Here is a 24,164-nt window from a genome sequence, read left to right as displayed (position 1 = left end):
AGAAGGAGATGAGCTTGTATATTATGATACTATACGTGAAGAAAAGAATATATGCATATCCATATAAAATGTCCTCAGAAACACTCAAGGGGCCCCTGAGTGGGTCAGTCGGTTAAGGGTCCAACTTCGGCTCAGGTCATGATCTCACAGTTCATGGGTTCGAGCCCCGCGCTGGGCTCTGTGCTGACAGCTCAGAGCCTGGAGCCTGTTTCAGATTCTGTGTCTCCCTCTCTCTCTGCCCTTCCCCCACTCACGCTCTGTCTCTCTCAGAAATAAAAGCATTAGAAAAAATTTTAAAAAAACACTCAAGAAACTGACAGCTTCTTATAGCCCTTCAACACTGTATAAATTGTCACCATGAGTACATATTGCTTTTATGATTTGAAATTTTAATTTGGCAATTGAAAAAATTGATAAAAGAGTGGATCAAGAAACTAGATAGAAATATACATAAATGTTAAAGAAATTGTCCTTGGGATGGTAAAGCAGCAAGTTACTAATAGTTTGGTTATTTCTTCTGCAATAATTTCTGCTTCTAAACACAGGTACTGTTTCAGAAGTCAGTAGGAATTAAGATGGAGTAAAATTAAGAGTAAAATATGTTAAGTGAAAGAAACCAAACTGAAAAGGCTGTGTACTGTAAGATTTAAACTAAATGGCATTCCGGAACAGGTAAATCTACAGGGAGAGAGAACATATCAGTAGTAAAAACAGGGTTTAGAGGTGGATGAGGGTTTGACTATAAAATCTCAGGTTGAACAGGCTACAGCATGAAAAAACACTTTTGTGATAAAATACTCTATATCTTTATTGCCACAGTAGTTATACTACTCTATACGTTGGTCAAGATACAATCAAAAATATAATCAAAACGGGGCATCTAGGTGGCTCAGTCGGTGGCGCGTCCAACTTTGGCTCAGGTCATGATCTCGCAGTTTGTGAGTTCAAGCCCCTCATCGGGCTCACTACTGTAAGTGCAAAGCCCACTTCAGATCCTCTGTCCCTCTCTCTCTGCCCTTCCCCTGCTTGCGCTCTCTTAAAAATAAGTAAACATTAATATATATAATCAAAAAATCAACAAGATCAAAATGGGTTAGATTGATCAAAGAAGAAAAAAAAAGACAAGTCTAAAAAGTGAAAATGAAGAGATAATTTCAAATACTTCTGTTATTAAAATAAGAGAATATTAGGGGAACCTGGGTGGCTCAGTTGGTTGAGCATCTGACTCTTCAGCTCATGTTACAATCTCACAATTTGTGAGATCAAGCTTGGAATTTTCCCTCTCTCTCTCTCTCTCTCTCTCTCTCTCTCTCTGCTTCTGCCTCTCTCTCATTCTCTTTCTCTCTCTAATAAAATATATAGTAAAAAATAAGATAACATTATGAAAAAAGTGCCAGTACATTTCAAAACTTAAACGAAATGTATAAATTCCTAGAAAAATAGAAAACAACAAAATTGGCTCACGAAAAAATATAGAACTTGAATATTTGTAAGACTATGAAATAAACTAAGCCAAACTTTAAAATCCCGCAAAACAGGGGCAACTGGGTGGCTCAGCCAGTTAAGCGTCGGACTTTGGCTCAGGCCATGATCTCAAAGGTTTGTGACATTGAGTCCCAAGGGGGGTTCTCTGCAGAGCCCACTTTGGATGCTCTGTCCCCAGATCTCTCTGCCCCTCCCCTGCGGACACGTGCATGCATGCAAGCGCTCCCTCTCTCTCTCTCAAAAATAAACAAACGTTAAGCAAAATTTTTTAATCCCACAAAACAAACCAGACTTAGGCTGTTTTACCAGTGGTTTCTAGCAAACATTCAGTAACAAAAATTTTAATCCTGTGAAAAATATCCCAGAGTATAGAGGAAGAAGGAATATACCTCAACTAATTTGATGAGGATGACATAATCTTCATAGTAAAAGCTGACAAAGATAGTGTGAGAAAAAAATTTTGAAAGTCAATTTGTCGTGAACACAGATACAAAAATCCTAAACAAAACAGTAGCAAACTAAATACAGAAAGCAGATATTTTTAAAGGTAGTAACATATGACTAAAGCAGGTTTATCACAGGAATGAGAGGTTAGTTTAATATTATAAAATCAATTAATATAATTAACTATAATCTTAGTTTAAAGGAGAAATGTCAAGGGCACCTGGGTGGCTCAGTCAATTAAGTGTCCGACTTTGGCTCAGGTCATGATCTCATGGTTCATGGGTTTAAGCCCCACGTCCGGCTCTGTGCTGATAGCTGGGGCCTGGAGTCTGCTCCAGATTCTGTGTCTCCCTCTGTCTCTGCCCCTCCCCCCACTCGCACTCTGTCTCTATCTCTTAAAAAGAAATAAACATAAAAGATAATTTTAGAGGAGAAATATCATACAATCACTTTAATAGACATAGTCAAAATATTTCCTAGAATTAAACATACATTTCTGATAAACATTCTTAACCAACTATTAGTACAAAGAAAGTTCCTTAACCAATAAATGTTATGTACCAAGATCCTACAGTAAACATTATACTTAATTGTGAAATATTGACGACATTCCTTTTAAGTTCAGGAGGGGAACAAAACAACAGAGTCCTGCCATCATCTCTTATTTTCAACCTTATACTAAATGTCCTAGCCAATACAAAAAAAAATATTAAAGAATAAAGTTAGGATGTGATTTACAATAAAACAGTTATTATCTATAGTCGATATGATGTCTACACATGAAGCCCAAAGAACCTACACAAAAATATTAGAGTTCATTAAAGATGTGAACCAGTTCACTGGATACAAAAATCTGTACATAACAGTCTAGTGAATTTCTATATATAATCAATATTTAGAAAGAATAATTTTGAAGGGACACCATTTACAGTAACATTAAAAAGCCATTAAGTGCCTAGAAATAATTGTACTAGAGATATGCAAAGCATAATGGAGAAAATTATACAACTTTTGTGAAATATATTTAAAACGACAAAAATAAGAGAGGGATTACACTATGCAGGTGAATTGGAAAATCTGATGTTATGAATTTATCAATTTCCCCTAATTAACCTACCAAATCAATGTAATTTTAACAAAAACTGCAACAAGCCTTTAATTTTTGCTCAACAACCTAGATTCAAAAATTTATACGAAAAAGCAAAGTGTCAAGAAGAGCCAAAATATTCCCCAAAAGGAGAATAAGACGGGGGCTTGCCTGATCACATGTCAATACATACTATAAAGATGTAGTTGTTAAAATGCTACATAATTGATAGAAGAATAGACAGAAAGTCCAATGGAACAGAATAGAGAGCCTAGAGATAGATCTGCACATATATGGAAACTAGATACATGGCAGAATCAGCAAAATAGGCCAGTGGGTAAAGAATGGGCTTTTCTATTGCGCTGGGACTGTTGGTGATCTATTCTACACTATACATATTCCTTCATACTATACATGAAAATCAGTTCTAGGTCAAGCAAATACTTAAATGTAAAAAACAGACATATGCCAAGCACTTAGAAGACAATATAGGAGTAGAGACTTATGACCTTGAAGTAAGGAAAGGATTTCTTCAATAAGATGCCAAAAGGCACAAAAATCATATAATATGATTATAGCTTGCCTTAGTTACATTAAAACCAAGGATTTTTGTTTATCAAAAGATACTGAAAGAGAATAAAAAGAGAGTCTAAAATTTGGAAACGTTTCCAACATATACAATGGACAAATTATCAGTAACAAGGTACGCTATAAAAAGAACTTCTACAGGGGCGCCTGGGTGGCTCAGTCGGTTAAGCGTCCGACTTCGGCTCAGGTCATGATCTCGCGGTCCGTGAGTTCGAGCCCCGCGTCGGCTCTGTGCTGACAGCTCAGAGCCTGGAGCCTGTTTCAGATTCTGTGCCTCCCTCTCTCTGACCCTCCCCCGTTCATGCTTTGTCACTCTCTGTCTCAAAAAATAAATAAACGTTAAAAAAAAACTAAAAAAAAAAAAAAAAAGAACTTCTACAAATCAATAAGAAAAATTTAGATGGAAAAGTGACTGAAGACTTAGGCACCTCAGAGAAGAGAAAATATGAATGTCCCATAAGCATGTGAATAGATGCTCAGTCTCATTAGTAATGAGGGGAATGTAAATTAAAACCACACCACTCCTACCGGCTAGCAAAAATGATGACATTTGGTAACATCTAATGTTGGAGGGATTATAGAGCAACCGAAATTCTCAAGTACTGTGAAATTCTCAAGTACTGTTAGGGGAATATGAATTGGTACAACATATTGAAATTTGATATTATTTAGTAGTGTTGAAATTTTGTATACCTTATGATCCAACAATTCCACTTCTATATATGCTCTAGAGAACTTCTTGCATCTGTGTATAACAATATTTATAGCTTCCTGTGGATAATAGCAAAAAAAAAAAAAAAGGGACATAACCCAAATGTGCATCAATAGAAGAATGAATAACTTCTTGGGGTGCCTGGATGGATCAGTTGGTTGAGCATCTCAGGTGGATCAGTTGGTTGATTTTGGCTCAGGTCATGATCTCATGGTTTGTGAGTTTGAGTCCCCTCACCGGTCTCTCTGCTGTCAGCATGGAGCCTGCTTTGGATCCTCTGTCTCTCTCTCTCTCTCTCTCTCTCTCTCTCTCTCTCTCTCTGCCCCTCCCCCACTCGTGCTCTGTGTGTGTGTCTCTCTCTCAAAAGTAAACAATAAAAAATAATAAAAGTTTAATAAAAAAGAATGAATAATTTCTTATGTGTTAGATACACATAATGAAATTTTATGCAGAAGTAAAAATAAACTGTAGCAGCATGCATCAACACGGATGAACCTCTAAAGTATCAAATTTAATATATACCTATATAAATAAAATTTGCATAAAGAATCCATTAACACAAACTTCAAAATATGTAAAGTTAATCAATATATTATTTAAAAATATAAACATGCTTATACTATCACAAAAGAAGGACAAATAAGAACATGAAAATATGCTCAATATTATTAGCCATCAGAGAAATGTAAATCAAAACCACAAGATACCACTTCACACCCTTAAGATGGCTATAATAAAAAAGATAGATAATACCAAATATTGGTAAGGATGTGGAGAAATTGAAACCCTCTGGTTTCTGGTGGGAACGTGAAATGGGTCAGTCACCTTGGAAAACAGCCTGGCAGCTCCTCACAAGGTTAAATACAGCATTACCACATAACCCAGAAATTCCACTTCGAGTTATTGAAACACTCCAAAGAGAATTGAAAACAAGTCCACGTAAAACATACATATGCAAGTGTTCACAGCAGCATTATTCATAATAGTCAAAAAATGGAAACAACTTAAATGCCCTTCAACAGACGAATGGATAAAATGTGGTCTATCAATACAAGGAAATCTTATTAGCAATAAAAAGGAATGAAGTACTAATGCAGACTACAATGTGGATGAACCTTGAAAACATTACGCTAAGTGAAAGAAGCCAGTCATAAAGGCCATGTGGTGTATGACTCCATTTATGTGAAATGCCCCAAATAAGCAAATCTAAATAGACATAAAGTGGATCAATAGTTGCCTAGGGAGGGGACAGGGCAAGTTAGGGAATGGAAAAGTAAGGGGGAAAGAGCCTAGGATTTCTCTTTGGATGACAAAAATGTTCTAAAGTTTATTGTGGTGATGGTTGCACAATTCTGAATGTACTAAAAACCATCCAATTACACACATTAAATAAATTCATTGCATGGTATGTCAATTATATCTCAGAAAAGCTGTTATAAAAGATAAAATAAAATAAGGGCAAGCCTCATTATGAAAAAGGTAAATATAGGGGTGCCTTGGTGGCTCAGTCAGTTAAGATCTGGCTCTTGGTTTCAGCTCAGGTCATGATCTCATAGTTTGTAAGTGTGAGCCCCATGTCAGCCTCCGCTCTGGCAGTGCAGAGCCTACTTGGGATTCTCTCTCTCTCCCTCTTTCTTTCCCTCCCCTCCTCGTGCACTCTCTCTCGCCCTCAAAGATAAATGAATAAACTTAAAAAAGAAAAAGAAAAAGGTAAATATGTGAAGGGATAAGTGTGTTAATTAACTTGATGGAGGGAATCCTTTCACATTTCATATATGTATCAAATCATGTTTTAAATATCTTTTAAAAGATAAATATCTTGCAACTTTGTCAATAATTCTTCAGTAGAGCTGAAAAAATAAGGGCAAGAGAATGTAAACACAAAATTCAGAATAATGGTTAACTTTGGGGGGGAGAGAAGGGATTGGAAACAAGGAAGGACCCACAGAACATTTTATAGCAAGACGCTTTTTACTAAACTAGACGGTGGCACATGTATGTATGCTGTGTTGTAATTCTTGATACCATATATATTTAACATATTTTCATGGCCAATAAGTATACGAAAAAGTTGAAACTCTTCAACATTAATAAAACAACAATCACACTTTTGTCGTTAAATCTATGAAACTGCTAAGGGTTGGCATTTGCATGGTGAAAAGCATGTTCTTATATGCTGCTTGGGGGTTGTGGTTATACATTGGAGGAGCCTTTCTGGGGGACAATTTGATAATCTGCATCATGAGTCTTAACATATGCATACTCTTTCTCTCAGTATTTCCATTTCTAGGTGTATATATTTATATCCCTCTCCCCTTGAATCCTTGGTAGACCCTAGGACTTGCTTTGACTAACAAGCAAGGAAAAAAAAAAAAAAAGAGTGAGGCATTGGGACATCCAAGCCTGAGTCTTAAAAGGCTTATCTGGTAGTTTCCACTTTGTCCATCTTGTGAGCCAGCCACCATACTACAAAGAAGCTCAGGTTTCACTATGGATTGAAAAAAAGAAAGACACATGGAGAACCATGGAGGAGGTGAGGCTGTCTTTGACGATGCAGCCCAAGAGCTCAATGCAGCCACATAAGTGACTTTGGCTATATCACAAGGAATTTCCCCAGCTGAACCCAATAAACCCACAGAATAGTGAGAAATCATGTTGTTATTTTAAGCCACTAAGTTTGGGATGGTCTGTAATGCACAAACAGAACTGAAACAATATCCTAAAGAAATAATGAGAGACATCAACAAATATTAATGTACAAGTCTGTTTGCATAAGTAAAATAATAGAATTAATCGAAATATCTGTGTTGAACTTCTGCTGTTTCTTTCTTTTCTCTACTCAGCATCCATTTCTCCTTTTATTTCATAACAGAATCCAGAATTCCTTTTATGTAAACCTCCCTCCTCATTTTCAGTCAATGTGGTTCCAATGAGGTCTCCCTATGCACCAGGAGTGGAAATATGACTCAGATCCAGTGGCAGATCCCCCCTGGAATTAGTTCAGGGATGGGCCATGACTCATACAATATGGTCACAATCAGAGTGAGTCTCAGATTTGTACAGGAGCTAGGGAATAAGTTCTTTCTTTTTTTTTTTTTGAGACTACTGATAGTCTGAATGATTGAAGACAAGAGTTCCTAAGAAGCTGGGAATTAAGTGAACACTGTCGGCAGTAGAGCTGAAGGATGAAGAGAACCAGGTCTTGATGATGTTTTTGAGTTCCTAGATCAAGCTATTCCCTGGACTTTCTGGGTATGTGTGCCAACAAGAGTCCTTTTTTGGCTTACTCCAGTTAAATTAAGTTTTCTGTTTCTTGAAACCAAGATTCCTAATCAATAAAAGGCCTGTCTTAGGGAAAGTTTGTTTGCAAAGAAGCAGACATCCATTCAAATTAATTTCAAAAAAGAGAGGAAGCAAAGGAAGGAGAAGATCTTATGGGCTTCATGAGTACTGGACAGTTACCAGTTACCAAGCCACAAACCTCTCCATTTCACATAGTCTCTATTTTAAATGTATCTATAGCATTTCTTTCTGTTTTATAGCCAGCTTCTTCTGTCCTCTCTATACAGACTTCATTGTAATAACCTCAACCTCCAGAGTTTATATTACCCTTAAACCCATATCCATAAATATAAGAGACATAGTTTTAGTAGCTAATGTCAAATTCCCAAAGGAAAAATCTGATGGACTCAGCCTTAGCTGAGTAGTCTACCTGTGGTCTGATCAGCCATATCTAAAGGTAATGATCATGTAATCTCTAAGTGTTGCTTTTTCTAGAGCTGTTAGCTGCATAAGTTCCTTAAAGAAAGATATGGGAAAAGTTTAAATTATATGCATATATAAAATACCACTAGGTGAAGGAAGAATGTGTACCCAAAGAGTAATACTCTATGGAATAGTATGCAGCCACAAAAACCATGTGTCAAAAAGTGCTTACTATCCTTCAACAAATGGTGCTGGGACAACTAGATTTCCACATGTGAAAGAATGAAGTTGGAGCCTTACCTCACACCATACACAAAAATTAACTCAAAATGGATAAAAGAGCTAAATATAAGCACTAAAACTATAAGACTCTTAGAAGAAAACATAGGTATAAATCTCAGTGATCTTGGATTTGACAAGGCTTTCTTAGATATGACACCAAGAACACAAGCAACAAAAGAAAAAATAAATTAACTGGACTTCATAAAAATGAAAACTTTTTGCCTGTCAAATGACACCATCAAAAAAGTGAATAGACAATCTACAAAATTGGAGAAAATATTTGCAAATTATATATCCAACAAGGATTTATATCCAGGATATATAAAGAAGTTCTCCAAACCAACAACAAAAGAAAAACAAACCAATTTAAAAATGGGGAAAGGACTTGAATAGACTTTTCTTTAAAGAAGATATACAAATTGCCAACAAATACATGAAAAGATGCTCAATGTCATTAGTCATTAAGGAAATGTATATCAAAATCATAATGAAATATCATTTCATCTCCCTAAAACTCTTAGAATAAAAGATAGGTGTAAAATTTCATAACCTTGCATTAGACAGTGGTTTCTTAGCTATGACACCAAAAGTAAAAGGAAAAATAGAGTACACCATCAAGAAAATGAAGAGAAAATCCACAAAATAGGAAACAATATTCCACCTACATACAGAATACATAAAAAACTCTTACAACTCAACAATAAAGAGAAAATAACCCTTGGGGCACCTGGGTGGCTCAGTCAGTTGAACATCCAACTCTTGATTTCAGCTCAGGTCATGATCCCAGAGCCATGGGATCAAGCCCTACGTCGGGCTCCATGCTGAGCAGGGAGCCTGTTTAAGATTCTCTCTCTCTCTTGCTCTCTCTCTCCCCTCTGCCCCTCTCCCTGACTCAGGCACGTTCTACCTCTAAAATAAAAAAAAAAAAAATTTTTTTAAGAGAAAATAACCATGGGGTGCTTGGATGGCTCAGTTGATTAAGTGTAAGTTCAACTCTTGACTTCAGCTTGGGTCATGATCTCATGAGTTCATGAGTTTGAGCCCCACATTGGGCTCTGTGCTGACAGTGTGGAGCCTGCTTGGGATTCTGTCTCCCTCTCTCTCTGCCCCTCTCCCACTTCCTCTCTATCTCTCTCTCAAAATAAATAAAAATAAACTTATAAAAAGAGACTGAAAATAATCCAATTATTAAAATAGGCAAAGGATTTGGATGGACATTTCTCCAAAGAAAACATGGATGTCTTCTTCTGTAAAATGTGGATAAAGCCATTTTACTAAAATGGCTAAAATTAAAAAACAAACAATAAAGTGTGTTGACAAGGATATGGAAAAACTGTGACCCTTACACATTGCTGATGGGAATGTAAAATGGTATAGCCACTGTGGAAGATGTTTCAGCAGTTCCTCAAAAAGTTAAACACTGAGTTACCATATGACACAGCAATTCCACTCCTAGGTATATACCCAAGAGAGCTGAAAACATGTCTACACAAAAACCTATTCATGAATATTCATAGCAGTGTTATTCATAATAGTCAAAAATAGAATGAATCCAAATGTCCATCAATTGATGAACAGATTTTTAAAAATGTGGTACATCCATAAAATTGAATATTCATCAGCAACAAAAAAGAGTGAAGCTCTGATACATGCTATCACATGGATGAATATTGAAAACATTATCATAAGTGAAAGTAGCCAGACACAAGAGACCACATGTTGTATGATTCCGTTTGTAGGAAATACCCAGAATAGGCAATCTATAAAAACAGAAAGTAAATTAGAGTTTTCTAGATGCTGTGGAAGAGGGGAGACTGGCTAGTGATTGCAAATGGCTATGGAGTTCCTTTTTGGGGTGATGAAAATGTGCTGATAGTGGCAATAAACTAGATAGTGGTAATGTTTGCACAACTCTGAATATACAAAAAAAATCCCTACTGAATTGTGTATTTAAAAGGATGCATTTCTGATACATGGGTTATAGCTCAATAAAGCTGTCACTTTTTAAACATCCGTATTGATTTTTTCATCTTTCTTAACTATAAAAGTAATATATGCTTATGTAAAATATCATACTTTCAAAAGTTCATAACACAAAAAAAAGAATCCAATAAGTTCCCACAAGGAAGTCAGAGTAATTTGGTGGGGGATGGCATATGCCACTAGGGTTATTTCTCTAAATATTAATTTTTTACCAAAACTGCACATTTTACATATGGTTACATACTGTAAAATTTATATTTTGCAATTTATTCTTCCTCTTAGCATATATCAAAATCACATTCTTAAGTCAGTAAATAAAATTCTACCTCCTTTGTAATTTCTTTTTAGTATTACACTGTATGAATGTAACCATTTATTTGGCCATTTCTCTAAAGGTGTACTTTGGAATTGTTTCCAGTTTTCCTTCATTACAAACAATGTTTCAGAAGGCATCCTTCATAAGTAATTTTTTATAAAAATTTCCCTGTGGATAAAAGTCACATGTCACTATGTCCTTACAGGTACGTAGTGGATAGTGGGTATCTGCTGTTTGATCTGCCCACTACGTTCCCTCCTCTTCCTATAACAGATCCCATTTTTCTTTGGGGGAATTGCCTCTCCATATTCCATATGGTTCTGGTGGGGCTGCACATCAGAGCACCCTGCTACTTGGGTCATGGTAATTGGTCAAACAGGACCTATTGACCCAAGCAGAGCTATCAGATTCCTTCCATGGGATTTTACATATGGATGGTGGAAAAGAGAGGACCTTTCTCTGCCTGGGCTTAGTTCCCTGAGACATAGGAACATGGAGCTCTCTCAAGCCCAAGTACCTCTTTCCTAGTACCTGCAGGGAGCCCACTCAGAGGCAGAAAAATAAGTGAGAATAGCACTGCACAAAAGAAAGAGATTCAAAATGGGCTAATGACATAATTCTACTTATTGGATGCAGCCCTGCCTGAAGTAATATCCACCCCTGGACTTCCCAGTTATATAAAAAAATTCTCTATTTTCAAGTAATGGAAAGCCTTACTGGTTTAGTACTTTATTCAGCATCTTTTTACAACTGATGTCAGAGCCAGATTTCTGACTGGAGGGCTGGATGTTCCAGTTTTCCAGTTGATGCTAAAAGAGAAATGCCCCTGATGCTCACATATATGTAGTCAGCACAATCCACACAGCCCCTGAACACATAGCACTGTTTAGCTAGCCTGGTTTCTAGCAACCAAGTTCCCTTTCCCCTTCCTGACACACCTTTGTGACATCTCCTTTAAGACTACTTTTTTTTTCATTTTTTAAATTCATTCATTCATTCATTCATTCATTCATTCATTTATTTATTTATTTATTTAGAGAGCGAGCACAAGTGTGGGAAGGGGCAGAGAGAGAGGGAGAAATAGAATCCCAAGCAGGCTTCATGCTGTTAGAACAGAGCTTGACCCAGGCTCAAGCTTACAAACTGTGTGATCATGGCCAAAGCTGAAATCAAGAGTTAGATGCTTAATCGACTGAGCCACCAGGTGCCCCTACTTTTTTTTTTTTTTTTTAAAGTAGGCTCCACGCCTAGCATGGAGCCCAATGCGGGGCTTGAACTCATGACCCATGAGCTGAAATCAAGACTCAGGCACTTGGGTGCCTGGGTGGCTCAGTTGGTTGAGCATCCAACTTTGGCTCAGGTCATGATCACACAGTTCGTGGGTTCAAGCCCCACGTTGGGCTCTGTGCTGACAGCTCAGAGCCTGGAGCCTGCTTCAGATTCTGTCTCCCTCTCTCTCTGCCCCTCCCCTGCTCACACTCTCTCTTTCTCTCTCTCCCAAAAATAAATAAACATTTAAAAAAAAAAAAAAAGACTCAGGCACTCAACTGACTGAGCTACCTTTAAAGTGTGCATTTGGGAGAAAGAAAAGGAGAAGACATGGAAATACATGAAATGTAATTTACCCCAAGACTTGAGACTGTATGTGAGGGGTGGCCTAGCTTATAAATTCAAAACATTCACTTGCAGACTAAAAATAGCAAGAGATTTTACTTTACTGTTAAAATTCTAGTTTGCTTACACCTGATTACTTTTGTAAAAATAATAGTACCTATTTTAATCATCTCTGGATGTCATGACAAAATACCATGGACCAGATGGCTTAAACAACAGAAAATTATTTCTCACATTTCTCTAGACTAGAAAACTGAGACCAGGGGGCCAGTGTGGCCAAGTTCTGGCAAGGACTCTTCCTGGTTTGCAACAAGGTACTTTCTCACTGTGTCCTTACATGGCCTTTCTTCTGTGTGCTTGTGGAGACACATGGGGTGGAGGGTCTCCTCCTCTTCTCATAAGGCCACCAATTTCATCATGAAGGCCCCAGCCTCATGATCTAATCCAACCCTAATTACTTCCCAAAGGGTCCATCTCCAAACACCATCACATTGGGGGTTAGGGCCTCATCACATGAATTTGGGGAGGAGTGGACACAAATATTTTATCCATAACAGTGTTGGAATATTATTAAAGGATTTTTTATATTTTTAATTCATGACATTCATAACAGCCATGTAATAGGGGAGGCTACATTTATATCACATTACACAATCCAGAACACCTTAAGGGACTTTCCCAGAGTGACACAGTCAGTGTTCCCCTCACCTCTGGACTAATTTCATTGTCTTATGAGCCTAGAGGCTTCTAATAATTTTTTCAGCCACATGCAATGTCACATTAGGTATGGCAATGCTAATACCACAAGGTGTTTATGCTACTTTTATTTGCAGTACACAAGCCTTTTCCCTCTGTCTCAGGTTCAATACCAGGTTATATTGAAGTCAGTTAATAAACAGGTAAGTATTGTAATAAATATGACTACATAGGGTGCACAGCTTTACAAGACAATGGCAGATTGAAATGTAAAAACTAATATTATTCTCATTCTGTGACATTGACTATACTGCAATCTCTATCCATCCAAAGGCTCACCCAGAGTCTGAGTCACCCTTGACCCAAGACTCTTTTCCTCACTCACTACATCAATTCATTACCAAGAGTCTTCTTGCAAAACAGGAGTGGGATCCACCCATCTTTTCATCTCCATCATCACCAGTTCTTGTGATGAGATCCTACCTGGTTTCTCTGTGTCTTCCCCGTTGCCAGGCTTGCCAAATAACACTGAACACCCAGTTAAACTTGGGCAACTGATAAGCACTGATTTCAGATAAACAATGAACACTTTTTAGTATTAAGTATATCCCATACAATATTTGGGGCATGCCTACCTATTGTTAATTTGAATTTCAAATTCAATTGGGAATCTTGTAATTTTACTTGCTAACGCTTGCAACCCTGCCTCTTGTCTGTCTCCAGTCCTCACAGTCAGCAGAGTAAGCTTCTGAAAATGCCAAACTGATCATGTTACTTTGATCCCATGCTTAAATTGTTCAATATTGTGTCATTACTCTTGGGGGGTGGGGGAATCCCAACTTCTTAAAAGTAAGCCCTGAAGATCTATTCTTGAAGGTAAATGGTTTAGGTTCTGGAACCAAACTGCTTGGGAGCTTATTTTAAATATCCCACTCGGAGGAGCCTTTCCAACATCCAGATCCTAACTGAATAACTCCTAGAATCCCTCATTGTGTCCTTTACTTGCCTATCATAGCCCTTGTGGAGGAGGCCATGGATCGTTTACTCTGCACTCCTCCTGTTTCCAAGTAAAAGGACTTTCTACTAGACTAACATGTGTCACCACTTATCCCACCCCCAGTGGAGGAGCAAAAACTCCTCCGATTGGTGGGTTTGAGAGAAGGAACTGGGCACGCCTGGCCCTATTCCTCACACCAGAAGAGGATGCTTCTCTAAACTCCTCTATGCTTGCAAGGTAGGCTTGATGGGTCAGGCTCAGCCCTGCTGCTTGAGGTTTTGAAGCAGAAGGGCGATATGTCCAATTTAGGAGGGAAACATTAACACGCTGAGCTGGCTATACCTCAGCCATGTTCATTTGAACAGCAATGAAGATGATATTTTTATCTCCCTCTCCTTTACTTCTGTGTCTCTTAGTTTCTAAACCAAGGAGGGATGTGAATGTGTGTGTGTGGGGGGGGGGGGGCGGGGGGTCAGTGACTTAATTACTAGCCTCCTGGACCCTCGGTAGCATTCACTACAATTTGTATTTACATGTTTATTTTTTTAAGTTTATTTATTTTTGGGGGGAGGGGCAGAAAGAGAGGGAGAAAGAGAGAATCCCAAATAGGGCTTGAACCCACAAACCGTGAGATCATGACCTGAGCCAAAATCAAGAGTCGGACACCTAACTGACGGAGCCACCCAGGTGTCCCTGTTTAGCTGGTTTTTAATGTGTGGAGACTATGCCTATTTTTGTTCACTATTGTGTCCCCAAAGCCTACTACAGTGCTAGGCACATATTTCTATCTCCTCAGTATCAGGATGATTGAATAAATAAATGAGACCTTGATGCCTACCAGCATTGCCACCCACATCACTCTGAGAATAGTTAAGCCCGGACTTGGGATGGTAATTGAGCGTGAACTCTGATCACTTGCTGATAGGTGTTTGGAGCTCTGGGGCCATGCCCAAGCTCATCATGAAACTGCACACATGCCAGAGTGGGAAATGTAGGACAGCTTGCATAGATTTGCCCACCTTGGCTTTGAAGCATCAGGACCACGTTGTCCCCACCGGATGTACTTGCTTTGAGCAATGTCAGTCTGGGTGGGATTTGAGCTGCTCTTCTCTTATGGACACAGATTTGGATATTTAGTCACCTCCTGCTGGTCTCTTCCTACAGCTGAGTGAGTCCTGCAGGTGATGCCCTAGTCCAGTTATTCCAGGCTTCCTCCACTTTCCCACTGGGTCCAGTGGAGGCCCAGTAGATGTTACCTACATGAATTATGACAGATAGTTTCACAGCCCATAAACCTCGCTACAGTGGGAGGAAACGGTGCAAACTCGCTTCAGTTGAGGCAAATTGCAAGCAACATCTTTCGTACGACAGTCAATTTAACTGTAATTCAAAGACTTTCTTCCAACACTTGGAGTTCTGCCTAAGGGAAGTCTCCTTGATGTAACCTAGACCCTGAAGTTGGTAATTGTCTGCCTAACAAATATTTATTGAATGCCTTCTACTTGGGAGTGGCATCATATGCACATTTAACAGAAGTTAACACAACTATGGAGTAACAACAATAGTAATAGCTAAACCTTCTGCACCACTTATAATGGGCCAGACACACAGGCTTTACCAGTATTAACTCATTTAATTTTCACAACCTCCCCAAGGTTGGCGCCATTATTATCACCATTTTACAGATAGGAAACAGCCACACAGAAGTTAAATAATTTGTCCAGAGTCTGACACTAAGTAGTCAGTGATGGAACAGACCTTCAAACCTAGGCAGCCTGTCTCCGGTGGACAGGCTCTGAACCATACCTCCACACCATCTGCTTCCTAGCATGTGGATGACTATTTAAATAGTGAGTTCATTTCTACCTACCAGTTTATTTAATGAGCTTAGGGAGAGGGGTTCCCTGTGCCTCTTAGAATAAGTGTATCTTGCTGTATTGAGGGTGATGCTGTTATTTAAAGATCCTACTGTTGAAGCATTAACATAAACTAGCTAGTTCACCTGCTGAAATAGTGATCCGTTCCAATGTTAGGGTAAAAATGACAGTGTAGTCTTTTAAAGAGATGGCATGTTGGCCTCCAACATAGCAAAATTCTAAGGAAGTGTTCAAGGGCAATTTTAACTGTATGAAATTTATACCTTAAATCCTGGCTTTAGAACTGAATTTCCATTTAAGATGTGCTGAGTACTGGGCATATAAACCCAGTCATTATCTCTGCTTTCACTTACACTCTTAGTGAGCCCCTTCTTCCTTGCTGACAGAACCCCGGTTTTTGTTCAGGGCAGCAATGTATCCAGTCACTGATGATGGATCATTATGGGTCTCTGATAATAATGGCAATTCCTTTCCCCACTTTCCCAGCTTCCCTCTGCAGTAAGGTTGTATGACTTAGTTCTGGCCAGTGAGATATAAAACTATAAAGCTAAACATGTTGGAGGACTTCTGGAAAAGCCATGACCTTCCTAATAAAGGGAGACAGATATAGCTTGAGCCATACCTTCCCTTTCTTTCTGCACCGAATACAGATATGACAGCTGGAGTAATGGCAACCATGAGGGAAAATCATACAGACAAAAAAAAATAATTGAGACACCATCCTTTATATCACTGAGTAGTGAACCAGCATCAGCAACTGTCCAGCACCAAACATAGAACTCTTTACATTTCTTTTACTTGTAGCCAGAAATGTTCCTTTACTGATACACCTGCTCTGATGGAGTTCACCATTCAGTTGGGCACACAGACATTAATTAAACCTAGCATATGGATATATCTGTATATCTGTTCCCTCCCTTCCTTCAGGCCTTGGCTTAGGAGAAATGGCACAAACTCAGTCTTTTGGGATGATCTTTTTCCTACCTTTCCATATTTCTCCTCAGCCACCAGCTGCTGACCTGGGCAATCCTTAGCTCATTCTGAAGGTAGAAGGTCTTGATGACCCTCATACTATATTCTTCCAAACCTATTATCTTTGCCAGGCCCTTCTAGGCAGGGCCTAAACTTTTCAATCTCAAAGTTTAAGAGAAGATTCCTTTTTCTGAGCGGTCTACTCTCTCCCTAAGACAGAAAGTAGTTTCAAATGTTATCTCGCCACCCAATCACACAAAGAATATATAATTACTAACTGAATGAATGCCAAGTCAATGATTCAGTGAGAAAATATAACAAGGGAATCTGACCTGGTTTTGATGAGGGGCTCAGAGAAGGCTGTTAACATTACTTTTGAAATACATCTCGAGTCAGATCACTCCTCCTTACCCTCCACCACCTCAGTCCCACCCAGCACCTTCTCTCACCTGTATGTATCCTACAGACTCCCAGCTCCTACTCTTGTCCCTTTGCTGCACAGAAGCCAGAGGGAGCCTGTAAAGACAAAAGTAAAATCACGTTACTTGTGTGCAGAAGTTCCCTTTATCACTTGGGGGGTGGGGGGTGGGAAATCCAGAGTCCTTACCATGGCCTGCAAGGCCCTCCATGGTCTGCCTTCCCTTCCCTATTCCCTATTCTCTCGAAGACCTCATCTCCCTCACTCTCCTCCTTGCTGCTCACCAGGCAGCAGCCACACTGGCCTCCTTGCTGTTCCTTGAACAGGCCAAGAGCATTCCCACTTGCAGGGTCTTTACACCTGCTATATGCTCCCTCAATCCTTACAGTCTCTGCTCAAATATCCCTCAGCAGAGAAACCTTCCCTGTCCACCCGTCTAAAGTAACAGTCCCATCCCCACCTTGGCTTCTTCCTTCTTACTGTGCTTTATTTTTCTTCTTAGCACATCTAGCCTCCTGACAGATTGCATATTTTCACATTTATTTTATGTCTCCCTGCCTAGAATATCCATTCATGAGAGAAGGTCATTTATTCAGAAGCACAAGTGAAGGAGCAAGAACAAGGAGACAAAGGAGAAAAACCAAAAACAAAAAAACAAACAAAAAAGGTAGGTTATGAGTAGGCAACCAGGCTCAGTCTTGATGCGGACTCTCTGAGGAAGTGTGCTGAACATTCCTCAGAATTGTCCCACCAAGAAATGGGGTAGCTGAGCTATTTACATACCACCCCCTGGTCCTCATTGATTGAGAGCTGTTCCTGGGGGGATCCAGCCACCAGCACTTCCAGTTTGCACTGCACCTAAATGAAGGGTGCCCCACCGTACCTCAGAGAACCTTCAGACCGAGAGAGGTTCCACACTGAGGCAGGAAGCTTGTGTGATTCAGGGAACCATCGGCTCACCACAGCTGCAGGTGAGCTCAGAGGTACGCCAAGGGATGTGGGCAAGACATCAGCAGGGTCTGCTATAATCTCCTTTATCCATTTCTTTTCTTTTCTTTATCTGATTTGTGGGAATTCTCTGTATATTTTATGTATCACTTCCTTGTATGTTATTACCGCTCTGTCACCTCCAGTCTATCACCCATCTGTTGACTTTGTTTATGGTACCAGAAATCTTTAATTTTGGTGTCATTAACTTCATCAGTTATTTCCTGTATGGTTTTTACTTTTTGACATCTTAAGAAATTCTTCTCCATTCCAATTTCATAAAAAATACATTTTCTTCTAATAGATAAATGGCTTTGTCTTTCTTTTGTAAAGTTTATTTATTTATTTTGAAAGAGAGAGAGTGTGCACAAGCATGAGCAGGGGGAGGGGCAGAGAAAGGAGGAGAGAGAGAATCCCAAGCAGGCTCCATGCTGTCAGCACAGAGTCCAATGCAGGGCTCAATCCCGCAAACCATGAGATCATGACCTGAGTTGAAATCAAGAGTCAGATACTTAACCAACTGAGCCACACAGGTGCCCTGCTCTAAGTCTTTCATATTTGGCTTTTAACCTACCTAAAATTCATTTCTGTGTGTAGACAAGGTAGAGATTTAATCCTAGTTTTCTCCATATAGTAAGTCAGTTTTCTAAAGACTACAGATGAATAATCCATCTTTTCCTTACCAAGTTATGATGGTGCTATATACACCAAGCTTGAATGTGTACATATGGGTTGGTTTCTACATTCTATCCATTTGGCACCCATTCAGCTTTTCAACCAATTCTTTATTTTGGCAATTACATTAAAAATTTTTTAAATGTTCATTTATTTTTGAGAGAGAGATAGAGTGTGAGTGGGAGAGGGGCAGAGAGAAAGGGAGAAACCGAGTGAGTCACCCAGGCGCCTCAGCAACTATATTTTTTAACATTAATTTATTTTTGAGTGGGAGAGAGAGACAAAGTGTGAGCGGGGGAGGGGCAGAGAGACAGGGAGACACAGAATCCAAAGCAGGGATGGAACATGGGGCTTGAACCCATGAACTGTGTGATCATGACCTGAACCAAAGTTGGCTAGCAATCACATTTTTTAAAGCCAGTACCCTTGGTTGAAACCACCAATTCTTGTTTCATATTTGGAATGTCTTACTTAGGATTAAGATTCTTGTTCATATCCTATCGATAAGTCTTTTTCTGATTTAGGTTGTTCTGTTTGTGGTTATTCTCTCACAGTAATTGTTTTTCTTAAATTGTTCCATGATTTTTGGCTGTGGGCTTATCTTCAGTCTGTTGAGACTATTAACCACCTCTGCTTCTGGGATCTACCTGGAAGCTATAGCAACGTCCAAGCTTAAAAACACCCAGTTTTCCAGTGGGTGCCTCTCAGGGTACTGCCCTTTCCCTTCATCCCAACTACCGATATTCTCATGGGACAGCCAGCCAATTTGGTTCATAGTGGTAGTCACCATCTCAATCAAACTGTCTCTCAATCTGGTATCTCTGACTGCCCCAAGCCTCACTCCCACCCAAGACTTATTTTTCCCCAAACAAAACATTCGAAAATCCTTCAGTCATTCCTTATGTCATGGCTTTGAAACTCCTGATCACTCTCCAATGGGCATATTTTAATTATCACTGTCCATCTTAAGATGTGTGTCCAGACCAGAATGTAATGTTTTGGGTGTTCATATAACATTTGGCCAGGTGAATATCAAGGTTGTAAAAATTCTTTTTTTTTTCTTTATTTAAATCTGGAAGTTTTCAGTGAAATAGTTTAATTGTTAAGCTTCTGAGAGGGAATCCTAAGATGTGAGAAAATCATCCTAGCAAAGGAGAGTGAGATTGTTCTAATCACAGAATGGACTTGAAGGAATGAACTGATAGAAACAGAATGATTAAAAGAACAATATGAAGCAGTCTTCTTAGGCATGTGTATCATTATCAGACATGCCTGGGACAGAGAAATCACAAGGAGACTAAGGAAAAGACACAATGAAATGCAAAAACAAAAACAAAAACAAATAGTGTGGGTATATGAATGGGGAAAAGGAAGATTCTGGATTTGGGGAAAATCAAGAAAGAATTAGATTCAGAAATGAGAAGTCCTGGGGGAAAAAAAAAAGGAAAATTCATAAAATTTCCCCATTCATTTCTGAGGGAAGTTTTGAAAACGAAAAAAGAATGGATTATCTTTTTAAGTGAATGAAATTTATGATCTAAGTTATTTGCATAATGCTGCCCAGTGTTTGCTCTCCAAAAATTACTCCTAAAAACTATATAATAGGGACATTTGCATGAAAAATTATTTAGAGGAACGTCTGCAACTAAATCAGGGAGTGCGTTTTTGGCAGATAAAACCAACTGGTTTTGAAATTTAAGAATATCTTCATTCTCAAGTATCGGAGAAGATAAAAAATGAAAAATTTAAGTTCAAAATGGAAAGAATTTTACAGTTAGCTAATTCATACTAATCCCTTTTGTGGATCCAAGTGTCAAAGGTATAGATAGTGGCTTATATGTGTTTGTGGAATGAATGAAGGAAAGAATGAATAAATGAGTAAAAAATACGAGGAAAGAAAGAAGGGGAAGAGGAAAGAAGGAAGGAAGAAGGAAAGAGTATTGATAATACTATCAGAATTCAGGGCATCAGTGCCCTTCGAATTCTTTCAGGAGTTTCCCTGCTAAATTGGGGCAGTAGAGATGACTTACAAATGAAACACTTGCAGACTCTTACTTTACCCTTCTTTTATTCTCTAATTTCTGGAGCTCATGAAAAAATTTGGTCATATATTTGCAAACATATATGCAAATATATGAAATTGATAGTGCTGATGACATCAGATACCATCCCTTCCTCTACTCCTCTTTTTATCAGAATTCCTTGAGAAACCTATTTGATGTGTTCTCCTCTCCTCCATTCACAACTGTACCTTCTCCAGGTCCTCTTCTCCTCTTCTCCCACTCTAGCCAAGCACTCCCCCTGATCACCCCACCAAGCCACCAGTGGCCAAGTTTCAACCCTCATCTCTTTGATCTGTCAGCAGCAGTGACATCCAGTTGATCAGCCCCTTCTAAAAATACTCTCTTCTTCTGCCTCTCAGAAGTCCACACTTACTGGGGTTCTTCCTCACCTAGCTATTCCTCCTGAGACTCCTTTGCTGATTCTTCCTTATTTCCTTCATCTCTGGAAGTGCCCCTGGACTTAGTCCTTAGACTTCTTTTTGTATCAATATTTGTTTCTACCTATATGTTGACTCCCAAATTTTCATCTAACTGTCCTTAGAGAGTGTTAAAAATGAAAAAGATGGGGCACCTGGGTGGCTCAGTCAGTTAAGTGTCTGATTTCAGCTCAGGTCATGATCTCATGGTTCGTGAGTTCAAACCCCGTGTCCAGCTCTGTGCTGACAGCTCAGGGCCTGAAGCCTGCTCTAGATTCTGTCCCCTTCTCTCTCTGCCCCTCCCTCTCCCACCTCATGCTCTTTCTCTCTCTCAAAAATAAACATTTTAAAAAAATGAAAAAGTTGCACATGCTGTAGTAGATAGAATAGTGCCCCCCCCCCAAGATGTCCATGTCCTAATCCTTGGAACCTACAAATATATTACTGCTGTGGACAATTGTATCTCCCCAAACACACACAAAAAATCCTAATTCCCAATATGGCTGCATTTGGAGATAAGGCCTAAAATAAGGTAATTAATGTTAAATAAAGTCATGATGGGGACTCCTGATCTGATAGGACTAGGTACTCACCTTTATAAGAGGAGACATCAGAGAGCTCTCTCTCTTAGCCATGTGAGGACACAACAAGAAGGCAGCTATCTGCATGATGGGATGAGAACTCTTACAGGAACCAAATTGACCAGCCCCTCACTCTTGGACTTCCCAACCTCTAGAACTTTGAAAAAATAAATTTCTATTGTTAAAGTCACCCAGTCGCTGGTGTTTTGTTATAGCAGCCCAACCAGATTGATACAACTACCTTACATGGTGAAAGGGACTTTACAGATGTAATGAAGAATCTTGAGATGGGTAAATGGTCCTAGATTATACAAATGGGTGCAATGGAATCACAAAGTACCTTCTCTGGGGAAGCAGGAGGGTCGGAGTCAGAAAGATGGGACGGTAGAAGCAGAGATCTGAGAGAGATCTGTAGATGCTATAGTGCTGGCTTTCAAGATGGAGGAAGGGGTCATGAGTGAAGGAATGCAGGTGGCCTCTTGAAGCTGCGAAAGACAAGGAAATGGATTATCTCCTAAAGCATCCAGAAGGAACACAGCTCCGCCAACATCTTGATTTTAGCCCACGGAAGACCCATTTCAAACTTTTCATTTCCAGAATTGTAAGATAATACATTCGTGTTATTTTAAGCCACTGAGCTTATGGCAATTTGTTATAGCAACAACAGGAAAAACTAATAATATGCCAGAATTTTTTGAAGTGAAGTATACTGATTGCTGAAACTTTCTTCAATACGCATCAAAAATATAAGATGGTTTGGGGTGCCTGGGTGGTTCAGTTGGTTAAGCATCCAACTCTTGATCTCAGCTCAGGTCATGATCTCACAGTTTGTTAAGTTTGAGCCCCATGTTGGGCTCTGCACTGGGTTCATGAGTTCAAGCCCCACGTCAGGCTCTGCACTGACAGAACAGAGCCTGCTTGGGATTCTGTCTCTCCCTCTCTCTGCCCCTTCCCTGCTTGCACTGTCTCTTATTTTCTCAAAATAAATAAAGTTAAAAAAAAGATACACACACACACACACACACACAACATATATATGTGTTGTGTGTGTGTGTGTGTGTGTGTGTGTGTGTGTGTGTGTGTATAAAAGGTTTACGGGACCGATAGAGGGGTAGATAGGTACTTAGATGTATGATGAAGCACACATAGCAAAGTGCTAATGGTAGAATCTAAGTGATGGGTACATGGGTGCTAACTTAAAATTCTTTCAACTCTTCTGCATGTCTGAAATTCAAAATATTTAAAATGTTGGGGAAAAGCAAAAAATTAGGTAAATATTGTAATTTTTCCAAAATTTGTTATTTGGCTTCCAGAAAAGAAAAACATGTGTCTTCTTGCCTCTTCCCTCACAAAGGCTTGGAATTTCTCTGAAAGTTTTGTTTCAACCTATTACATTGCCTCGTCCCCCTGGTGACTAAGTGCATGTATTTTAGAAAGGGCTGGAACACAGCAAAGGTCATTAGACCCTGTGGAGACTGAAGACTTAACCTTGACATCAACAGCAACATGCAGTAATCAACTGGGTTAACCAGCCTAAGGAAAAAGAGCATGTAACCACAGGGGATGCTAATACGTGGGCTTGCAACTGAAATGGCTCAGTAGCTTCTCAAGCCTGAACTGTGAGGTGCTCTGATAATTGCTAACTATCCTTACTTCAAGGGGAAAAAGCTAGGAAAAAATCTATGTTACTTTCCGGAACCGTGCCCCACTCTTGTCTTTATAAGAAAATTGTTGTTTTCCTAGGAAATACTATTGGGCAGTGAAAACAACAGACAGTATCTACAGGCCTTTCTGTCCATTAGCAAGTGAGATTAAGAGAAAATCTTTGGATGTGACCATTTGCGTCCAAAGTTTGACATTTGTATATCTCAGAAGCCATAGCATGGAGGATGTGGGGAGAGTTGGTTTCTTTGGGATGTTTTCTGATAGATATGGGAGAGAGGGGGTATTATTTTAATATACTAGCTACTCCGAGGCGCCTGGGTGGCTCAGTCGGTTAAGTGTCACACTTTGGCTTAGGTCACGATCTCATGGTTTGTGGGTTTGAGCCCTGTGTTGCACTCTGCACTGTCAGCTTGGGATTCTCTCTTCCCCTCTCTCTCCCTGCCCCTCCCCTGCTCATGCTCTCTCTCTCAAAAATAAACATTCAAATATATATGTGTGTGTGTGTGTGTGTGTGTGTGTGTGTGTGTGTGTGTGTATACCTATATACTAACTGCTGTTTTCCATACCCAGTAGTGACTTTCTTCTCACCCTACACCTTCCC

The 24,164-nt window shown here is 39.3% G+C and overlaps 1 long non-coding RNA gene across 1 annotated transcript in view; it reads right to left on the bottom strand.

Annotated features, from left to right (window-relative positions):
* Positions 1 to 22,253, bottom strand: part of LOC122198367 — a 63,701-nt gene extending 41,448 nt beyond the window's left edge. The window contains exons 1-2 of the long non-coding RNA XR_006192953.1: positions 22,239 to 22,253; positions 17,208 to 17,274 (exon numbers count right to left, since the gene is read on the bottom strand). This is a non-coding gene — a long non-coding RNA (uncharacterized LOC122198367). The remainder of the gene's footprint in view (positions 1 to 17,207; positions 17,275 to 22,238) is intronic.
* Between the last annotated feature and the right edge of the window lie 1,911 nt (positions 22,254 to 24,164).

The sequence above is a fragment of the Panthera leo genome, chromosome C2 (assembly GCF_018350215.1).
Source record: "Panthera leo isolate Ple1 chromosome C2, P.leo_Ple1_pat1.1, whole genome shotgun sequence".
NCBI lineage: Eukaryota > Metazoa > Chordata > Mammalia > Carnivora > Felidae > Panthera > Panthera leo.
The sequence above is the reverse complement of the archived record's forward strand: the minus strand, read 5'-3'. Positions and strand labels throughout refer to the sequence as shown.